Genomic DNA, 23697 nt, shown 5'->3' with positions numbered 1-23697 from the left:
CTAAGTCCTTTAAATCCAGCACCGAGGAGGACTGACCAGTATCGGAGCCATTGCTAACCTCCGTGTAGCTTGATAAACTGCTCGGCATCGTGTCCGCTGACTCTGGCCCCTCCGGTGGCGTATCGTTCGCGCCTTTTCCTCTTAATTTCTTGCCCATATTGAGCACGTAACGGTCCATACAAAGCCCCTCGGCTTCTTATGCACGTAGGCCCTTCCCCTGGCACTCTTGGAAGTTGGTAATTATGGCTTTATGCTGATCACTTTAGTCAGGGATGGCGGGAGCTGCTCTTTTCTGCAACCTTACATGCGGGCGCTGGAATTTTAAAGAGCCTATTAAACCAGGTATCTTGCCTGGTAGGGCTGATCATGCTGAGTAAACAATATATTTTTCTTTCTTATATTTCCTCTATAGAGTTACAGACATATATTAATCTTTTTTAATTTATGTAAATTAGGTATTTGGAGTACCAGAGGGCTGGCCACAGCGCTAGCAGCACCACTAGTGCAAAGCTCTCTGTGCTCTCTGTACTCCACCTTATCATTTGAGTGACAGGGCTGGATATCGTATCCAGCCATGTGTTCTCAAAAAAGAGCCATTGTGACTGTTTAGTTATTTTAGCGCATTAATGGCTTTTGGATCCTTTTTATTAATAACAATCCCTTTCATTTCTGCGTGTCAAATTTGTAAATTTATAGGCATGTGGTGTAATAACGGACCTATGAGTTGCCAATTTGATGTTTTATTAATGTGCTTGTATGTGTGTATTGGGAAGTGTAGATAATGCCTTTTCTTCCATCTGAGCTTGTGTACGTCCAAATCAGAGATCCACTTTAGGCTACATTCACACGACGAGATGCAGACATATTCAGTTCAATGGGGCCGCATCTGTTACTCTGTTCCGTGGCCGCGCAAAAAAAAAAATAGAACCTGCGTTTTCTTGTCCGTTTTGTGGACAAGAATAGGCATTTCTATATTAGGCTGCACATTCCGTTCCGCAAACTGCGGAACGCACGTGGGCAGCATCCGTGTTTTATACAGTGTTAGGCCGAATGCACACGGCCGTGTTCCGCGGCCGAGAGCGGTTCGTGGTATGCCGGGCTGGATTCCTGTTCAGAGCAGGAGCGCACGGCGTCATTGGTTGCTATGACGCCGTGCGCTTCATGCTGCCGCTGCACTACAGTAATACACTCGTATGATCTATATAAGTGTATTACTGTAGTGCAGCGGCAGCATGAAGCGCACGGCGTCATAGCAACCAATGACGCCGTGCGCTCCTGCTCTGAACAGGAATCCAGCCCGGCATACCACGGACCGGTCTCAGCCGCAGAACACGACCGTGTGCATTCGGCCTTACACTGTGTGCACAAGGTGGAGTTTTTAACACGAAATTCAATGTGGATTTCCGGGTGTGTTCTGCTGCTGAATGAGAGGCAGATTTTAGCTGGGTGAACATATCCTTAATCTGCAGAAAGGCTTGTTCACATCCGCATTGGAGGCTCCATTTGGGAATTCCATCAAAAGGACCAGGCAAAAAAAAAGTCTGGCACGCAGATCTTTTTTTTCTAGTAAAAATGCAGCTTCCCAAACAGAATCTGAATGGGCCTTATTATAGTCAATGGGGTCTGTTCAGCTCCTTTCAGGTCCGTTATGTGCCGAATCCAGCACTTCTGTTATTTTGTGTTGTTCTGCTCCTCTAGCAGAGGAAATTCTGGTGTGAATACAGCCGAATCTGGTACTCTGTCATTATTTTTCTACCTTTGATACACTTTACATCACAATATTCCTATACACACAACTTAGAGGCATCAGAAGGAATAGTTTATCCTTACACAGGTTCTCATATTGACTTGGTTTTAGCTCAGTTACGTAACTCGGCGTGATTAGTGTCAACAAGACGTAACACACAGGTTTGGTAATAAGAACAGATAATATTACAGAGGAATACCTGCTTATTGTACACAGTGGAATGTACAGTAGATGCACGTGCGGTATAACAATGGAATGTCACAAACTAGTGACCACAATTGTTTTACCTTTGCAGATAGTAATAATGGAGCGGCTTAGCATAGCTCGTGAGAAGCCTGTTCTAGTGGCAGGAAAAAGAACACAGTGTACTTGAGTTGCTCGTGCCCCACCCTCGCAGCACAGAAAGATTTTAATGGCTGCATATCAACACCCTTGCTTGTACAGTGTGAATATCCCTATTCAAAGCTTTCAAGGATTACATTCTTAGATAGAAATGAAGTCTGTACCAAATGTATGTGGGTCCAGTGGGTACACTATGTGGGCGCACATATTTGTAAAGGCTAGATGTACAAAGGGTATATAGAGTGAAATTATGTGGTCAGAATTTTTCACAGCCTCATAGAATTCAGGAGAGCTGTGAAAAGGCAGCTACCCCTGGTTATCACGAGGTGTTAAAGGGAAATCTCCACCTAGGAAGCATACTTTACAATAGGGAACGGCATTGCCAGCAATTACCTACAAACAAACTACTTGAATTACTATACAAGAAGAAGAAATGTGCCATGTTCCCTGAAGGTGCTGTCTGCAGCAGTCTGTATTCTGTGAATGGAACAATAACTGAAACTGCTGCAGTGAGCAGGCAGACATTCAGGTTGCTGAATAGGCACTTTTATTCTGCTGATGCAGGGAAGCACCTGATTATTATTCAAATGAAGCTAATTTCACACGAGCGTAATAAAGGAGCAAATTCGATCACCCAAACTATGACCTATGATGCTGTTAGTTCGGTGATCCCACCCAGCATTTGGTGCTGTAAAGCAAGAAGAGATTTGAAGAGGTCGTCAAACTTAATTAAAAACATCCTAAAAACCACTAAATGTCATAAAATAATTATATATTACTCCCCTGCCTTTTTCATTGCCACAGCTCCAGTCCTCCTCATGATGTTTATGTAGAAGGCCGCAGCAATGATGCGGAGGTGAATGGCACATGACCGCTGCAGTCACTGGCCACACTGTGCTGTATACAGCTGAGGCCAGTGATTGGCTGCAGCACTGTCTGGGGTATGTGGATACATCAGCCTAGATGATGTAATATGGGGAACGATCAGAGCAGCAGCGCTGGAAGTAGCGGGAGGGTGAAATAGGTGAGTATATGTTATTTCATTATTTTAAGATAAATTCGGCCTTGGTTGACTTTTCTAAATAACTTGGGCAAGCCAATAGAAATCCATGTTTGAATATAGAAATTGAATTATGCTATGATTATATTCATGTATATAAACCTGGATGTCAAGAAAAAAATTGTACATTTATGCTGAAAGACAAAAAGCAGCAATGTATATAAAAGAATAAACATAGTTAAATTCCAGTTACACGGCTCTAAATCAGAGGTTATAAATGTCCAGACTGATATGTGCATCTGACTCTTAAAGGAGAAGTGCAGTCCGTTGTTTTAATACCGTATATAGGCCTCTATCACATGTCATTCAGGTCATCAGATATTGGCCAAAAATATTGTCCAACTAAGTAATCAGTGGGGTTCTGACTGCCGGGACCCCCACCTTCCCAAGAATGCAGGTCCCATCCTAATAGAGAGGCAGAACAAAGGAAAACTTTAAACCGCGCCTTTAAGCAGATATTTTAGTCATAATTTTGACTGCTTTGTCTAAGTGATTCTCCTAATAACTATAATTATACACTTACACATCCGTCCATGTTGACAGCACACCTATTTAGCATTTTTCTGGTCACATATATAAATTAATTTCTAACAATGCAAATACATGAGTTTCACATATTTATTAATATATTGTGAATATCGTCGCAGGTCCGTGTGCTAATGGGGTCGGCGATGGCAGATTTCACAAGATTCAGCCATTTAAAAGGCCATGTAAAGCTTTATTTTTTTCCTTCCAAGTTAAACAATCACTTGAGTGGATCCAAGGCACAAAACAGAACTTAAACAACAAAACAAAATTCCTTGCCCGTCTGAGCGCTAACTAAACAGAATGCTTTCCTCACCTATGTTCTCAGTCACACAGTAGATCAGGCTTATACAGCAGACAACTTGCAGGTTCCAGGCTATGACCCAGAATAAGGGCTCGTTCACACGAACGTTTGATGCCCGTTGCCGTATTGTGGACCCCATTTGCGGATCCGCAATACACGGGCACCGTTCCGTGTGCATTCCGCATTCACGGCATTCACTTCAATGGGTCCGCAAATGCGTAGATGCAGAACGGAAGCACGGAACAATACGGAAGCACTGGGGTTCCGTGCCTCCGCACTAAAAAAAGATAGAACATGCTCTATCTTTTTGCGGAACAGAGGGATCGCAGACCCATTCAAGTGAATGGTTCCACTATCCCCATGCGGCTGCCCCACGCACGGTGCCCGTGCATTGCGGACCGCAATTTGCGGTCCACAGTACCGACACGGACTTCACACGACCATATGGCTTTTTCAGTGTTTTGCGGGCCGTTTTTCCCGGATCTGTTTTTCTTTTTTTTTTTTTCAGTAGTGTTTCTGGTTCCATTCCGTTTTTCCATTCTGTTTATCCGTATGGCATATACAGTATACAGTAATTACATAGAAAAAATTGGGCTGGGCATAACATTTTCAATAGATGGTTCCGCAAAAACGGAACGGATATGGATATGAAAGACATATACAAGACGTTTTTTTGCGGACCCATTGACTTGAATGGAGCCATGGAACGTGATTTGCGGGAAATAATAGGACATGTTCTATCTTTGAACAGAACGGAAGAACGGAAAAACGGAAACAGAATGCATACGGAGTACATTCCGTTTTTCCGCGGAACCATTGAAATGAATGATTCCATATACGGACCTTATACGGAATGCAAAAAACGGCCCGTATATGTAACGCAAAAAACCTTCGTGTGAACGAGCCCTAAGGCTTTCGGCCCTGTCTTTCTCCCCACATAAGCCCATCAGCTACACCTGGGTCTGCCTCTGGCTAGGGAACAGTGCTGTACTGGGAGGGAGGGAATGGAAGGTCCCTCTACCAACCATTCCATAAGAATCCAGGTCCATGAAATACTTCAAACGAAAGTGCCTCGGCAAACTACATTTTGCTGTAACGAATCAGGTTTCCTGGATTTTTTTTACCTCCCCCATCTGAGCAATCTGGGTGAAAGATACACCCAGACATGGGTTCAGCCAGTTCCCTCAGGTTCTCCAGATCCGGTTGTTAAAATTACAGCAGCAGCTGGAGGTGAGCGCTTCCATAGTTTAGCTCCTTAGGCTTTTTAAAAGTTGGGTGGATTGTGTGCATTGTATATATGGTGTATTTATGTTTATGTGTGTTGCATATGTATGGTGTATGTATATGTAAACATGTGTTGTGACAATGCATGTCCGCCGTTGAGTAGGGAACCTGTTGTAAAAAAAATTAATCCCATCCCTCAATACACCCCCTCCAGTACTTTACCATAACGTATTGTGATTTTTCTCCATGTACAATTTAGAATTTTATCCATGTACAATTTAGAATTTTTATAGAAGGGTAGTCAATATTTTGACAATATGTCACAGACAGCCATTTTAAGAGGCACTGCAATAAAAATGAATGTATTATATGCCATTGATACATGACCCTAGACAGGACTCAATTATAGAGCTGCCTGCAAGCAAAAATATCTACGGCCACTTTTCACCAAATAAATGTCTGCAGTATTTCACCTTTCAACGCTGTATAAGGAAAGGCAGTATTCCCTAGGTTCGACGTCTTATTAATACATTTAGAAGTTTGGGTCAGGCCTCATTAGATGTTCTTCAGTCTACCGTCATAGTTAATTAGCATTTGACTGCAAACATTTCTGAACTAGTTAGATCTCCGTAACAAAGAATTAAGACATAAACTAGGTCAGTGCTGTGCTGGAGTTCCTGGCTGTTTCTGGCTGATGCAAGCTCATACCTGGCTTCCATTCAGTTCCTCCTCTTGGCTATTTACTGCTGTTTTAACCCGATCTGACAACCTGCGAGCCAGAACAACGTGTCTGTGGTTTACAGTACAGAACTGAACAGTAACAGTTACATACAGTACATGGGTCTAACATTTTTTCTTTCTCGACAACTTTTTCAAAATCACAGTCACCTTAATGTTTGCTATGGACAAACTGGAATTTTTTTTATGAATCATGAAAACCTTAAAGGGAGTCTGTCACCACTATATGACCATATACAGCACTTACATGGCGCTGTAGCACACCTATACAGGATTCTAATGGTACCTTTGTTATATTCTTTAGACATCCAGAAGCAGGAAAAACAACGTTTATTTCATATGCAAATGAGCACTCGCAAGTGCCCAGGGGCGGCGTTCAGTGAGTAGGTGCCCAGGCTGCTCTGCCTTTTTAACCGTTACTCCTCCCCCAGTCTCTTCCTTTGCCCGCCCTCCTATTCCCTTGTATCATCCCTAGGTCCGGCTGAGATCCCGTGCCTGCGCACTGCTTCGCCGGCTGGCGCATGCGCATTAGTTGAATTGATGCCGTACCCAAAATGGGCATTGGGGTGTGCATGGCCCGGCGAAGCAGTGCGCAGGCGCGGGATCTCGGCCGGACCTAGGGATGAAACGTTTTTCCTGCTTCTGGATGTCTAAAGAATATAACAAAGGTACCATTAGAATCATGTATAGGTGTGCTACAGCGCCATGTAAGTGCTGTATATGGTCATATAGTGGTGACAGACTCCATTTAAGTGATATATGCCTGTAGGCAAGAATACTGACACAAACACATTATCAGCATTTACTGTGATCTCTCAAATAATGACAATTGCAATAATAATAATAACCTATACAAGAATTTCCACCTTAAAAGGGGGTGTCGCACATCAGCAAATAGCATTTATCATGTAGAGAAAGTTAAAACCAGCCACTTACTAATGTATAGTGATTGTCCATATTGCTTCCTTCGCTGGCTGGATTAATTTTTCCATCACATCATACACTGCTCGTTTGCATGGTTACGACCAACACTGATGGATTGTAGGAAAAAGTGCTGGCCTTTCTGGTGGCTGGGACCGTGGGAGCACACATAGGCTAGTGCTTTTTCCTATAGTGTGCAAGCCCAACCACCACTGATGGACTGCAGGGTGGTAGTAACCATGGAAACAAGCAGTGTATAATGTGTTGGAAAAATGAGTCCAGCCAGCAAAGGAAGCAATATGGACAATTACAACACATTAGTAGAATTGCTTCTAAAATTCTAAGCCTTCTAACGTCCTAATAAAATAAAATGACATTTCCAAAATGATACCAACATAAAGTAGACATATGGGGAATGTTAAGTAATAAATATTTTGTGAGGTATCACTTTCTGTTTTAAAAGCAGAGAAATAGAAATTTAGAAAATTGCTAATTTTTCCAAATTTTGGGTAAATTTGGGATTTTTTCCTAAATTAGGTCTCATGCACACGACCGTTGTTGGGTTCCGTATCCGTTGTCCCGTTTTCCGTGATTTTCTGCGGACCCATTGACTTTCAATGGGTCCGTTGAAAACTCGGAAAATGCACCGTTTGTCATCCGTGTCCGTGATTCGTGTTTCCAGTCCGTGAAAAAAATATGACCTGTCCTATTTTTTCCATGGACAACGGTTCGCGGACCCATTCAAGTCAATGGGTCCGTGAAAAAACACGGAGGCACACAAGATTGTCATCCGCGTCAATGATCCGTATCCGTTTTTTTCCTATCATTTTCAAGGCAAACTTGACTTAGATTTTTTTTTCACTTTTTATGTCTGGTGATCCTCCAAAAATCAAGGAAGACACACGGAAAAAAAAACGGAAACGGAACAACGGAACCCTGTTTTGCGGACCATGAAAAAATACTGTCGTGTGCATGAGGCCTAAAGGTGAAATCAAATTTATGACTATCATGAAGTACAATGTGTCACGAGAAAACAATCTCTGAATGGCTTGGATAAGTAAAAGCGTTCCAAAGTTATTACCACATAAAGTGAGATATGTCAGATTTGCTAAATTAGGAAGGGGGCAAATGGCCCAGATGGGAAGTGGTTAAAATAGAATTCTCTGCCCCCTCAGGTTCTGCTATTTACATAACCCGATGCATTGATTTTTCTGGAGTGTTCCTATAAAGGGACACTTCCATCAGAAAGGTGAATTAAAAAAAAAAAATATTTGTTTTTCATTGCTGACTGAGAGCAAACGAGACAGTTTGCCATGCTAAAAGTCCAAACAAAGGAGAAGTTCAACAGCCAGGACAGGAAGCAGAATTAAAAAATTACATATATATATATATATATATATGCATAGCATATTCACATATAGGCCGATAATATTAGATAAAAGCATTTGATGGTAGTGTCCCTTTAACCCCTTAAGGACTCAGCCCTATTTCACCTAAGGACTTGGCCATTTTTTGCAAATCTGACCAGTGTCACTTTAAGTGCTGATAACTTTAAAATGCTTTGACTTATCCAGGCCATTCTGAGACTGTTTTTTCATCACATATTGTACTTCATGACACTGGTAAAATGAAGTCCAAAAAAAAATAATTAAATTTTTTAATAAATACCAAATTTACAAAAAAAAAAAAAAAGAATTGCAAATTTACAAGTTTCAATTTCTCTACTTCTATAATAGATAGTAATACCTCCAAAAATAGTTATTACTTTACATTCCCCATATGTCTACCTCATGTTTGGATCATTTTGGGAATGATCTTTTATTTTTTGGGGATGTTACAAGGCTTAGAAGTTTAGAAGCAAATCTTGAAATTTATCAGAAATTTTCAAAAACACCATTTTTAGGGACCAGTTCAGGTCTGAAGTCACTTTGCAAGGCTAACATAATAGAAACCACCCCAAAATGACCCCATTCTATAAACTACACCCCTCAAGGTATTCAAAACTGATTTTACAAACTTTGTTAACCCTTTAGGTGTTCCACAAGAATTAATGGAAAATAGAGATACAATTTCAAAATTTCACATTGCTGGCAGATTTTCCATTTTAATAATTTTTTTCCAGTTACAAAGCAAGGGTTAACAGCCAAACCAAACTCAATATTTATGGCCCTGATTCTGTAGTTTACAGAAACACCCCATATGTGGTCGTAAACCGCTGTACAGGCACAAGGCAGGGTGGAGAAGGAAAGGAATGCCATACGGTTTTTGGAAGGCAGGTTTTGCTAGACTTTTTTTTTACACTATGTCCCATTTGAAGCCCCCCTGATGCACCCCTAGAGTAGAAACTCCATAAAAGTGACCCCATCTAAGAAACTACACCCCTCAAGGTATTCAAAACTGATTTTACAAACGTCATTAACCCTTTAGGTGTTCCACAAGAATTAATGGAAAATAGAGATCCAATTTCAAAATTTTACTTTTTTGGCAGATTTTCCATTTTAATAATTTTTTTCCAGTTACAAAGCAAAGGTTAACAGCCAAATCAAACTCAATATTTATGGCCCGATTCTGTAGTTTACAGAAACACCCCATATGTGGTCGTAAATCACTGTACGGGCAGAAGGAAAGGAATGCCATACGGTTTTTGGAAGGCAGGTTTTGCTAGACTGTTTTTTTTGACACCATGTCCCATTTGAAGCCCCCCTGATGCCCCCCTAGAGTAGAAACTCCAAAAAAGTTACCCCATTTTAGAAACTACGGGATAGGGTGGCAGTATTGTTGGTACTAGTTTAGGGTACATATGATTTTTGGTTGCTCTATATTATACTTTTTGTCAGGCAAGGTAACAAGAAATAGCTGTTTTGGCACCGTTTAAATTTTTTGTTATTTACAACATTCGTCTGACAGGTTAGATCATGTGATATTTTTATAGACCAGGTTGTCACTGACGCTGCGATACCTAATATGTATACTTTTTTTTATTTATGTAAGTTTTACACAATGATTTCATTTTTGAAGCAAAAAAATATGTTTTAGTGTTTCCATAGTCTGAGAGCCATAATTTTTTCAGTTTTTGGGCGATTACCTTGGGTAGGGTATGATTTTTGCAGGATGAGATGACGGGTTTTTTGGCACTATTTTGGGGTGCGTGTGACTTTTTGATCGCTTGCTATTACACTTTTTGTGATGTAAGGTGACAAAAAAAGGCTTTTTTTACACCGTTTTTATTTTTATTTTTTTACGATATTCGCCTGAGGGGTTAGGTCATGTGATATTATTATAGAGCAAGTTATTACGGACGCTTCGATACCTAATATGTATGCTTTCTTTTTATTTATGTAAGTTTTACACAATGATTTCATTTTTGAAGCAAAAAAAAAAGTTTTAGTGTTTCCATAGTCTGAGAGCCATAATTTTTTCAGTTTTTGGGCGATTACCTTGGGTAGGGTATGATTTTTGCGGGATGAGATGACGGTTTTATTGGCACTATTTTGGGGTGCGTGTGACTTGTTGATCGCTTGCTATTACACTTTTTGTGATGTAAGGTGACAAAAAATGGTTTATTTAGCACAGTTTTTATTTTTATGGTGTTCATCTCAGGGGTTAGGTCATGTAATATTTTTATATAGCCGGTCGATACGGACGTGGCGATACCTAATATGTATACTTTTTTTTAATTTATATAAGTTTTACATATTAACAGCTTTTTTAAAACAAAAAAAATGATGTTTTAGTGTCTCCATATTCTGAGCCATAGTTTTTTTATTTTTTGGGCGATTGTCTTAGGTAGGGGCTAATTTTTTGCGGGATGAGGTGACGGTTAGATTGGTACTATTTTGGTGGGCAAACGCCTTTTTGATCACTTGCTGTTGTACTTTTTGTGATGTAAGGTGACAAAAAATTGTTTATTTAGCACAGTTTTATTTTTTATTTTTTTACGGTGTTCATCTGAGGGGTTAGGTCATGTGATATGATTATAGAGCCAGATGATATGGACATGGCGATACCTAATATGTATAATTTATTTTTTTTTCACTATTTTTTACCAATTTTTTTTTACTTCATTTGGGGAAAATTACGTTTTTGTTTATTTTTACTTGAAACTTTCAATTTTTGGGGGGGAAAACTTTATTTTTTCAACTTTTTTTTTCACTTTATTTTTTGTCCCACCTTGGGACTTGAACTTTTGGGGGTCTAATCCCCTTTACAATGCATTCCAATACTTCTGTATTGGAATGCATTGGCTGTATGAGTAATACTGTGTGTATTACTCATACAGCTTCCGGCCTGTGTGATCCAGGGGGCTGGATCTCACAGGCTCGTCACCGGAAGGCAGCGCTGATGCCTAAGGAAGGCATCGCGCTGCCTTCCATGCCATCGGGTCCCCCCTACACCCGCATGGTGACCCAATGGCACCGCCGATCGCTGCCGCAAACCTCAGGTAAAGCTGCAAACCACAGGTCTGAATTGACCTGCGGTTTGCTGCGATCGCCGATGCGGGGGGGGGTCACATGACCCCCCCCCCCTCCCCCGGCATTGTGACAGGATGCCCGCTGAATGATTTCAGCGGACATCCTGTTCCGATTAACCACCGCCGCGCCGCAATGTAGTTTTAAAGTTAGGACGTACCGGTACTTCATGGGTCCTTAAGGACTCGGCAAACATGGCATACCGTACATCCTAAGTCCTTAAGGGGTTAAGACTAAAATATATACACATAGGGGCACATTTATTAGGACCGTTTTAGACGCCAGTCTTAATAACCCCTATACCTGGCGGTGGATCTGCCGGAGTTATGAAGAGGCCGCCACTTCTAAAACAGGTTTAGAAAATGGTAAGTTCTTTCCCCGCCACACCCACTTTTTTTACACCTGGAGTGAGCAGGGAGAAGTTGCAGAACCTTTGCGCCACAATCTGCGCCAGAAATACGCCTAATTTAGGAGTAGTTTTGTTTGAAACATGACCCACATAATCTACAAAAAGTATTGTGCAGTGTAAATGAAAAAAGATATATATTTTTTCAGATAAGACTTTTATTATGCTCAGCATTAAATCATGCTTACTCTTTAATGTTGACACTTCTACTTCTCACAACTCCAGCTAAAGTACTGTTAATGTTTTACTTTAGACTGAAAGGGTCTGTGGAAAGAAGACGTTGACACAGTGCTGCATTCATGCGGTGGTATCAGAAGAGCCAGTCCAACACAAACTGTTTGTTCTTTGGGAGGCTTGCCACCTAGCAACAGCTGGTGTGGATGGAGCATAGAAGTAAGATAATACAGAATATAAACTAAAAGGAATAATGCATTGTTATGTGCAAAACCAACCATATTCTCATGGGAAGGAAGATTAGCCATGCAAGATGCTCACTAATGTAGATGCCTTGGCTGGTACTTGTCTTGTTTTCTGGTATCCCATGATCTATATCATTATTATTCTTTTTTAAGCACCATTAATTCCAACGTGCTTTACATGTCAAATAGGTATACATATATAATATAAAACAAAGGAAATACGAGCATGGACTGAAAAACGGAGAGACTGGTAGAGAGGTTACTGAAGGACTGCAGCACTCCTCGTTCCATACAAATAATTCCTTTATTGACCAAACATCGCTATGTGTATTTACTGCCTATGTAAAGTACGCTAAAAACACTTTATTGAATGCTATAAAAATATATATCTCCACATAAATAGGCTTAATAGGGTGAATGGGAATATCTCAGACTGATAATATGCTGATTCCTACAGACACCCTATCACTAGAACTCCTTTATTTTTAGGAGTATAGAAATGCTGGTGTAGTTCCTCTAATGATCAGCATGAGTGTGATACACGCTCCACATGGCAGGGCTGTAAACCCTTAAAGGCCATGCAATATTGGATCTGGTGCCGGGATAAAAAGTCCCAGATATCTACAACCAGATACAACCTCCTTTATATTTAGGAGGATATGGACTGGTTGACAAGTTGGTACAATGATCCAAAACACTGTGTATATTGGACCTCAGACCCTACACAGATCGCCACCATTAGAGGATACCCTATAAGGCTCTAGATGTGAAACCAAGAGTCAGTCTGCATATATGTAAATGCAGTATTTGCTCGACGCGTTTCCCTATTCAAATTATTATTGATTCATCAGGAGCAAGTTACTAGGTCCTCTGCCAGCGTCAAATATTGCCACCCTGACGCTGGATATGCAATAGATAGCAAAAGACCTAGAATTTTTACTGACTAGAAATGCTGCACGCCTCTGATGTCGTGCGTGTAGCAACGAGCCTCCGGCATATATTGGCCGTGACGCGCGCGTAGTGCGGGCATGTTTAAATGGAGGCAACTCCTCCCATCTACATATCAAACCTACAACACATCCTCTAAGTGTGACTCAAATACATATCCCCGATGTCCCTGTTTAGCAGTTTATTGTTATCTACCATGGGGATCTTTTATGGTCTCTATTGATATCACTGTGTACCTTTATTCCTAAACATATCCGTTTTGATTTTTGTCCCCCGCCTATCTGATGACTCAAGCATACGTCACAGACCTATTTTCCTCCCCCTTAACATATCTACCAATACGGTGGGAGCAGACGGAGCACACGTCACATACTTGTCCTCCCCTCTGCCATACTGATTTGATGGCGCTGTGAGTAGGTGGAGCCTCGCCGGTTACTATCAATGGGCGGTCTTGTTTTTTGAAGTGACGCGTACGGGGGGCGGAGCCAGTTGTTTGCCTGTCCCTTGTATGACGATACAATAGACCACTTGTCCCTCGGTGATGACGATGGTAGGGGGCGAGGCTATGCGGCGCGCTAGCTTTGTATTGGACGTCTGTTGTAGGTTTGATATGTAGATGGGAGGAGTTTCCTCCATTTAAACAAGCCCGCACTACGCGAGCCAGTTGTTTGCCTGTCCCTTGTATGACGATACAATAGACCACTTGTCCCTCGGTGATGATGATGGTAGGGGGCGAGGCTATGCGGCGCGCTAGCTTTGTATTGGACGTCTGTTGTAGGTTTGATATGTAGATGGGAGGAGTTTCCTCCATTTAAACAAGCCCGCACTACGCGAGCCAGTTGTTTGCCTGTCCCTTGTATGACGATACAATAGACCACTTGTCCCTCGGTGATGACGATGGTAGGGGGCGAGGCTATGCGGCGTGCTAGCTTTTTATTGGACGTCTGTTGTAGGTTTGATATGTAGATGGGAGGAGTTTCCTCCATTTAAACAAGCCCGCACTATGCGCGCGTCACGGCCAATATATGCCGGAGGCTCGTTGCTACACGCACGACATCAGAGGCGTGCAGCATTTCTAGTCAGTAAAAATTCTAGGTCTTTTGCTATCTATTGCATATCCAGCGTCAGGGTGGCAATATTTGACGCTGGCAGAGGACCTAGTAACTTGCTCCTGATGAATCAATAATAATTTGAATAGGGAAACGCGTCGAGCAAATACTGCATTTACATATATGCAGACCGACTCTTGGTTTCACATCTAGAGCCTTATAGGGTATCCTCTAATGGTGGCGATCTGTGTAGGGTCTGAGGCCCAATATACACAGTGTTTTGGATCATTGTAACAACTTGTCAACCAGTCCATATCCTCCTAAATATAAAGGAGGTTGTATCTGATTGTAGATATCTGGGACTTTTTATCCCGGCACCAGATCCAATATTGCATGGCCTTTAAGGGTTTACAGCCCTGCCATGTGGAGCGTGTATCACGCTCATGCTGATCATTAGAGGAACTACACCAGCATTTCTATACTCCTAAAAATAAAGGAGTTCTAGTGATAGGTTGTCTGTAGGAATCAGCATATTATCAGTCTGAGATATTCCCATTCACCCTATTAAGCCTATTTATGTGGAGATATATATTTTTATAGCATTCAATAAAGTGTTTTTAGCGTATTTTACATAGGCAGTAAATATAATTTTTGGAGTAGTACGTCTACATTATTATTACTATTTAGTGAATTACAAACATCGCTATGTGACTACAGATTCCAGAGATGGGACCTAGAACCGTGGGCACCAAAGAGATTTCAAACTTCATCTATCGTACAGGACGTTATCCTTGTGCTGCTGGTATCTGGAAGATTAGACTGGTAGAGACGGGGAGAGGACCCTGCCCACGAGGGCTTACTACATACAAGGAGGCAGTAGGTAGAAGCTGCTCATCCCGCTGTGTAGTGGCTTCAGGGTTACTGTAGACTTTCCCTCAAGAGGATGCTTTTAAAAGTTTTGATGGTGGGTGTCAGAGAGTGAATATTGAGATTTTGAGAGGAGTATCTATCTATAAAGGAAACCAATATAAAATAAAGCATTTAATCAGGGGTGCATATACCAAAAGGTGAACTGCACAGTAAAACTCAAAATGGGATCCACTTTAGAGTTGATACTCACCACCATATCAAGATAGGAGATCCAAGCCCTTGTTCATCATTGCAATATTTTGTAGTAGACAAGCACAGGTGGATTCTCAGGTCACTTCTCCCTCTCTTGTCTGCCAATGTGGAGATGCCGATGGTAAAGGGGTTATGGCAAGTTTCAAACCTATCCCCTATCCACAGGACAGATGGAGATCTGACCACTGAAACTCCCACCAAACATCAGAACTGGCGTCTCATGCCCCCCATTTGAATGAATGAAGTGTTATAGGGCACGTGTTTTGCCACTCTTATTAAAATCTATGGGACTACATCTCTCGGCTATTTCCAGCAGACCCAGAGAGTTTAAAAGGAGTAACAGTGTGCATGATTAACCACCACTCCATTTAAGCCGGTGACGCAAAACCCACATTCTCGTGATTGGGGAAGGGGGTCCCAGTGGTCAGACTCCATCAGTCAGACATTTATCACCTATTTTATGGAAAGGTGATTGGTTTTAATCTTGGCACAACTTGAGTTTTGAGCCCTATGGCAGTCATAAGGATTTGGCACACACATCATTGTAGTTATAATATTCATTGTACAGTTCATTCAACATATCTGTTCATATTAAACATTTCTTCAAAATTTTTATTCTTTTCATTCTGTACAGACAGATATTAATGAAAGACAGTATTGAATACATTTTCTTTTATGATTCTTTGGCCTGACTAGGCTAGATTTCCTAAGTGGAAAAATAAAGAAGATATTTCCAAGAACATCTCGATCAGGCTTAATTCCCCACTTTGGAATCAGATGACTCAGCCACAATGGAAAAACATAGTTTGAACTTAGAAAATACAGAACTCTTTTTCTATATAAGAGTTTATCCTTGGGGTAGGTTTTTTTTCAATCTTCATGAACTTTAGTTGGCACAGTCACGATCAATTGAGGAATTGTATCTCATAAATCATGATCTAAAGCTTTAAAAGTAAAAAAAAACAACAAAAAAAACATATGTTCGAAATGATCACATAACTGATGCTTCTACCACTCTGAAGTTACTTCTACATTGGTTACAGCTAATTTCATGAATAACATTTTGTTTGCGAGTTTAGTGTTTGCACATCAGCTCCCTAGAATAGAATCTGCACTTGATGACATGGAGCAGAAATATGTATGTATCTTTCATTCGTGTTGTCATGTTGGGAGCAGAGTTTAAACCACATCCTAACCAGCTGCAGAAATCTCTGCAACAGGAGCCCTCCAGTCAATACGCCTCTTGTATGCATGTGCTCAGAGAGCTCAGGGTTCCAGGAGAGAAAAATATTGACTCCAGCTTTATTGCGTGAGCTAATTCTGAGATTTAGAATACTTAAAGGGGTTGTCCGGCCTAGAATCCGACAACCTCAGTGACTCTTCAAAAAAATAAAAAATAATCACCTGTCCATGGCGCTTCCCTGCAACTACGATCACTGGCCCTGCAGGGACCGAAGGGGAATGGGAACAGGGCAGCAGCGCAGGACAACGGGACCACAGACAGATGAATGTTGTTTCCTGTTTTATGGGGCACAGGTTATGATTATGACCAAGACCAGACAATCTCTTTAATGCATGAAGAGTATAAAGTTTGATAAGTACAAAGAAATTCTAAGTCAGCAAATGTAAGTGTAGAATTTCTGTAATATATCTGATTTCACATTTTTGCTATTTTCCCTTAAAGGGGTTGTCTCACTTCAGTAAATAGAATTTATCATGTATAGAAAGTTAATACATGCCACTTACTAATGTAATGTTATTATCCTTATTGCTTCATTTGCTGGCTGGATTCATTTTTCCATCACTGCTTGTTTCCATGGTTATGACCACCCTTTATCCCAGGAGCAGTGGTCGTGCTTGCACACTATAGGAAAAAGCACCAGCCTATGCACGGTCCAGGCCACCAGAGAAGCCAGTGCTTTTTCCTATATTGTGCCAGCACGACCACCACAGCTGGATTGCTGGGTGGTCATAACCCATGGATACGAACAGTGTATAATGTGATGGAAAAATGTATCCAGCCAGCGAAGGAGACAATGTGGATAATAACAATACATTAGTATTGTATTAACTTTCTCTACATTATAAATGCTATTTGCTGAAGTTAGACAACCCCTTTAACTTTAATTTAATTTTGCTATATCCTGTATAAAAAAGCAGTTATTTGCTTATGTGAAAATTCAACAAGGTGCTTCCCTGTTTTAGTCCGTGATTGCAGATCCCATAATGCATATTATAGTTCATGGGTCTGTAAAAACCAGGAACGCAACACGGAGATGCTCTGGAGATAAATTTTCTGCCTAGCAGTGTCCATGGACTACGGATGACATATGGAGGGTAAAAACAGACACATGAACCAAACAGAGATTCTTGTCACGGAAGTCATCACGGGCATGGACGTGTGAAAGAGGCCTAAATCTGGTCTTGAAAAAAGGGTGGTCTTCTCAAAGAAGCAGTATTTTAGAGAAATTTCAATGTGTACTGTTTCATACTTTGAGTATGCAGTACCCCAGACCTGGGGTATTGGCAATTACTGTTATTTTATTACGGTATGTATTGTATTGTGTATTATAATGTTCATGTCATGTTTTGGCCATTCATTCCAGCTAGAGGAGGAATAGTTGGCAGGAACAGGGCTTCTCTATGTTCCTTCACTCTGATGGGTTGGTCCTACTTCTTGTCAGAAGGGGGAGTTCCAGTCCAAAGAGAGAAGGAAGAGGAAGCACAGTACAGAGCTCCTACTTTTAGGAACCGTATCCAATTCTCCTGTGAGACCATCACTCTATTGAGACTATCAATATTCAGAACACTGCTTACAGTAAGCATCAGTGTGCCAAGACAGCAGAGTGATTAGCAAAATTTTAGCTCTACAGACGCTGCTGCAGGTAAAGGGCTAAGGCTCAGACACCATCACATACCTAACAACCAGGCCAGACAAACATCAAGCCTGTATCACAGTGGACACCTATATCCACAAGTTCCTACAAGTGCCATTAAATAACCATCTAATCTACCACCATACCTTCCCATCTGGTGCCAGAAACTGCACTTTGTATTACTGCTGGATGTGCCACAAGTTATATTTTGCAAGTGAATAGATGCTTTTGTACTTTACTGCTGGCCTGATTCTTCAAACCACCTTTCCACTGCTCCTTTCCACAGGAAGCAATGGCCTGACGGAGTACACCGTGAAACAACACTTCAACGGGCCTACTACCACTCCAATCCTCTGCATCGGCTCCTCAGGGGCTTGCTGCAAGTATATAATGTATTGGTGTGCATACTTTTTTTTTAATAGTCTGAATGGTATATTAAATTGTTTTCCCCAAGATTTACAACAACTGCTAGGACCGCCACTGATCACAAGAACAGGGGCCCTGTCCCCCGTGCCCCCAAATGAATGAAGTGGAGCATGTGAGCTGAGGCTTTATTCATTCTCTATGGAACTGACAGAAATAGCTGGGTACAGCACACAGGCTATTTCCGGCAGTCCTATAGAGATGAATAGAGTGGTAGTGCTCATGCTGACCACCACTGAATTCCTTCTGAAGGAAGCAAGACCTAAAGGGAGCAAAATAATTTACATTTTTAAATTTCACCTTCGTTTTGAGTTAATACTTGTGTAACACCGAAAGAGTTAAACTTTCTAAAAGCAATTTTGAATACTTTAAGGGATGTAGTTTTAAAATGTGGTGAGTTTTTTTATATCTAGGCCTCTCAAAGCCATTTCAGGTATGAATTGGTACCTAAACAAATAGGTTTTGGAAATATTCTTGAAAATTTGAAAAAGTGCAGGTAAACATGTCCTTTTTAAAATCCCTAAAAATAAAAGGACATTTAAGAAATGAAGCCAGCATAAACTATTGTGCTTTCATGACTGGAGAGAGGTTCTCTGACTCTACTACCTTGACTAACTTTGTAAAAGGACCTATTTTTGGATTGCTGGAAAGCTGGAAGAGAAAGTGGGGATTTTCTTTTTGTTGAATCATATATTTTGGATTTTGGATTCTTTATTTGTATATGTGTAGTTTTCAATAGCCTATTAAAGAAAGTTGAAAAAATAGAAAAATAAAAATTTTGAACATTGCTAATTCTTCCAAATTTTGTGTTTCTTTATAAATAAAATGTAAAACATGACGACTACAATATGAAGTACAATGAAGCACATTTACCGAAGTGTTTGTGCCACTATTGTGGCGTTAAAAAAAATCCCAAATTATGATGCACGCTTTAAAGGGGCTGTCCAGGTTCATGGCTTAACCCAGACATATCCCTGTTTTCACCCAGGCAGCCCCTCTGAGATGAGCATCGGAGCATTTCATGCTCTGATGCTTTCCCTTCCCCTGTGCTGTATTGCGCAGGGCAAGGTTTTTTTTTTTACATTCTTGCACTGCTAGGCAGAGGCTTCTGCTAATGTTTTACAGGCTAGGGCAGTGCTAAAGCCTGCCCATCAGTGCCGGTGATGTCACTGGGAACACTGCCAGGCGGAACCCTCCCCCTAGCAGAGACCCGGTAAGTCACCAGATCTACAGAAAAAGCCCTTGCCCTGCACGATTCATCTCAGAGGGTCTGCCTGGGTGAAGAAGGGGATATCTCCAGGTTCAACTCTGAACCCGGAAAACTGGCAACTTTTTACTTGTCTCGCAACTTTTTAATAGTGGAAATGAAGGTGGGCAGAGCTGTGCAGCAGCGGCTTGGCCTCCTCAGCCTGCCGGATACACTGGCATAAATAATAGTTCAAACCTAAACTAGGTCATAGCTGGCGTAGATTTGAAAGTCTGGCGCACTGACTGCCTGAAAATGAGGCAAATTGATTTTAGAGTCCTGTGTTCAATTGGCATTGATGGATTTTATTATAAGACTCTTAACACCAATATTAGTGTATCTCCCCAACATTTCACAAAAAAACATTCTCTGAATCAGTTGGATATGAAAAGGCATTCCAAAGTTATTAGCACATAAAATAACTCCTCAAAAATGAAAAATAGGGTTTCGTTGTTTGGTCCAAACTGGTTGCTTTGGGAAGGGTTTAAATATCCACCATGTGTTGCATGTGATGCATATAATGCTTCCATAGTTAGCCATAGTGGACCTACAATTCAGACCAAGAGCATCATTTAGGGCTACAACCAACTGCATATCTCTAAGGCTAGGTTCATATCTGTGGTGGAGGTTCCGTCACAGATTATCGTAAAAAAAAGCAAGACTTTAAAAGTAGAAGGCATCTGGTGCCCGGGAATAACATCCAAAAACTTTCTTTGGTATACAAGAAGAACCTACAGCGTTCAGGGTTCCAATGCTAGACACAACTACTCGGCCTCACTTAGCTTGTCACGATTCTAGCATTGAAGGACAGATCAGCGCTATGGAAGATGGCGCTCACTGCGTGGAACTAGTGATGTTTCTACGTTGGCGGCACAGACAGTTTTTGTTTATTTGAGCTTGTTTATATAGAGCAGCTTATGGTGCTGATAGAAGAGTTATGTATTCGGCGCACTCTCTCCTCCCTGGTAAATGTGTTGTTATTTTACACAGTTAAAATGTAGCATAACTTTAATAGAAAAAAAAAAAAAAAGCTTGGCTCAAAAAATGTCTTCCCAAAAGAGACAAACATTTCATCAATCAAGCTGTAGACAGACCATCTGTCTTGGACATGTGCACATAATTGTAATGTGTTGTACATTGCATAACGCAATAGAGAATGATAGAGGGAACATCGGGTGCCCATGTTACAAGCCTCTGACCTGTCAAATTAGATAACACAAGGGTTTAGAGCTGAATGCACAGCACAGTCTGCATAGTAAACTATTAGGCCTCTTTCGTTAAAATTATGCATCTTTACGCTTGGGCTACACGTCGACATGGCTCACAGAAAAGACAAATGACAAAAAATATGTGCGACTTTTCTTCACCTTGCAGTTGCGCAACTATTTTAGAGCTGTGATTTGGCTGTAAAAACTCGGGAAAGTAACAGAAAAGTTGCAGGCAAGCAACCTACATTAAAGTCAGTAGAGAAAAAGTATTTTTGACCTGCAACCAGCAACTTAACATCCATCAGATCTGGATTTTTTGTGACTGTTACGTCACATTCACACGTGTCACACGAACTGTGACAACATTGACAATCATTAGATCCAATGTGGTGCGACACGTCGCCATGCGGCAAAGACTTATACAGAAAAATTGGCAAATAGATAAATAGGTGTCAATAGCAAAAACGTAAGCCAAAAGTGCATAGATCTTTTCCAGTTTGCGTTCCGGTCTGGATGTGGTACGTCCTGTTGCAATCCATCAAAAAAACTCAATTGAAGGTAATAACTGGATCTGTTAAATGGATTTCATACAATAGTATCCATCTATTTTTCATCTTTTAAACAAAAAAAAATGCCTCCCACCAAGACAAGCCTTGTTCAAAAAAGGTCAATATTTTAACTAATCACAGGTCACACAATCCCGACTCCACATTTTTTGTTATATTTGCCTTGTTTGGAAAAAAACAAATCTATTGTAAAAATTTACATCAGTTTGCATATGTTTTATAAATGGATCCAGTTTGTCTAAAAAAAAAAATTATATATATATATATATATATATATATATATATATATATAAAAAAAAGGCATCCTAAGTGGTATGACATAATGGTACAGTAATAGCATTTCATTCAGTAGGGTTGATCCTAAAAATACCTTACTTACGTGCCATTGTCGAGGTATATGTAAATTAGGTTTTCGGTGCATGGGGTCATCCTCCACCTGGAAATGGAGACGCTCGGCTTCGGGTGGAGCGGATGATCTTATCGGCACATGCGCAATAATCGTCACAGCCAGATAGTGTAGATTATGGCACATGTGTAAGATTACAGGGCCAGGAGATATGCTGGGCACTATCAATAAAAGGGTTGAGGGAGCGGCAAGAACTGCAGCGCGGAGGAGCTCTGGTGCTCCAAGGGTCTCAGGCTCAGGCCCCCCGATGCACTGAAGACCAAATTTACACTGACGAGCAAAAGGGTAACAATGTTTAGAATTTTTGACTTTCAGGCTCCATATCTCACCATCCACTACAGCTTCGAATGTGAGACTACCATAATTTTATAGACAATCATCTTGGCTATGTCATACATAAATTGGACTTGCAACTATTTAGAATATGATTAATTATGCAGATTCTTGTCATGTGTTGGCATTGTTACAGTTTTTTTCTTCTTATATACTACAAATTACAACCTGTTCTCACATTCCCTAATAGCTCAATGTGTTATTAGGTAGTGATGGAGGAACATCGGCCGGGACGGTTCGCAAACGCGCGTTCACGACCAAATGTTCGCAAACGGCGCATTCGCGGCGGGTCCCATTGACTTTAATGGCAGGCGAACTTGAAAAACCTTCAGGTCATATTTGCAGCCACCAAATACTTACTAGAAGTGCACAAATAGTCCCACAACATGGACAATGATATACCAGAGGGGGATCATTGGCAAAAATTCCCACAAAAAATATGTATTTTAATCAGAGGCCATTTTTATGTGTCTTAAAGGAAAACTCTCAAAAATGTGCCCTGCTGGAGCATAGAATTTTTTTTATTTTAGACCACGGGAGTACAGGCCCCAAAAATTAGGCATTCACCTGACAGAAAAGAACTTGTGATTATGTGGCTGGAGGTACATTAGGCGGTCACTGGATAACAATGTTACTGTAGTCCAGTACAGGCCCCAGAAATTCATCATTCACCTGACAGAAAAGAACTTGTGATGATGTGGCTGGAGCTACATTAGGCGGTCACTGACTAAAAATTTTACTGTAGGCAACTGAAGTATAGGCCACAAAAATTAGGCATTCACCTGACAGAAAAGAACTTGTGATGATGTGGCTGGAGGTACATTAGGCGGTCACTGGATAAAAAATTTACTGTAGGCCAGTACAGGCCCCACAAATTCGGCATTCACCTGACAGAAAATAATTTGTGATGATGTGGCTGGAGGTACATTAGGCGGTCACCGGATAAAAATATGACTACAGGCCACTGGAGTTAAGGCCCCGAAAATTAGGCATTCACCAGACAGAAAAGGCTTTTTATGCCGCTGTATATACATAAGACAAGGAGCATTCTTTGTTCTGTGTAATGGCGGATATGCGTGGGCTGGCATGAGGAAATTCTATTACACGTGGTCGTCACAGGTGTTGAATTCCTCCGAGATCCATGCCTCATTCATTTTTAGAAATGTGAGGTAGTCCACACTGTCGTGAGCTATGCGAGTGCGCTTATCGGTCACGATCCCCCCTGCTGCGCTGCAAGTCAAGAGTTCCATGGCAAATTGTGCCAGCTCTGGCCACAGGTCAAGCCTGCACACCCAGTAGTCCAGGGGCTCCACATCGGCCGAAGATGTAGTCGGACACCTGTTGGTCTAGGCCAGGGATGGGCAA

This window comes from Bufo bufo, chromosome 2 (assembly GCF_905171765.1).
Source record: "Bufo bufo chromosome 2, aBufBuf1.1, whole genome shotgun sequence".
NCBI classification, from domain to species: Eukaryota; Metazoa; Chordata; class Amphibia; order Anura; family Bufonidae; genus Bufo; species Bufo bufo.
Note: the sequence above shows the minus strand (reverse complement) of the source record.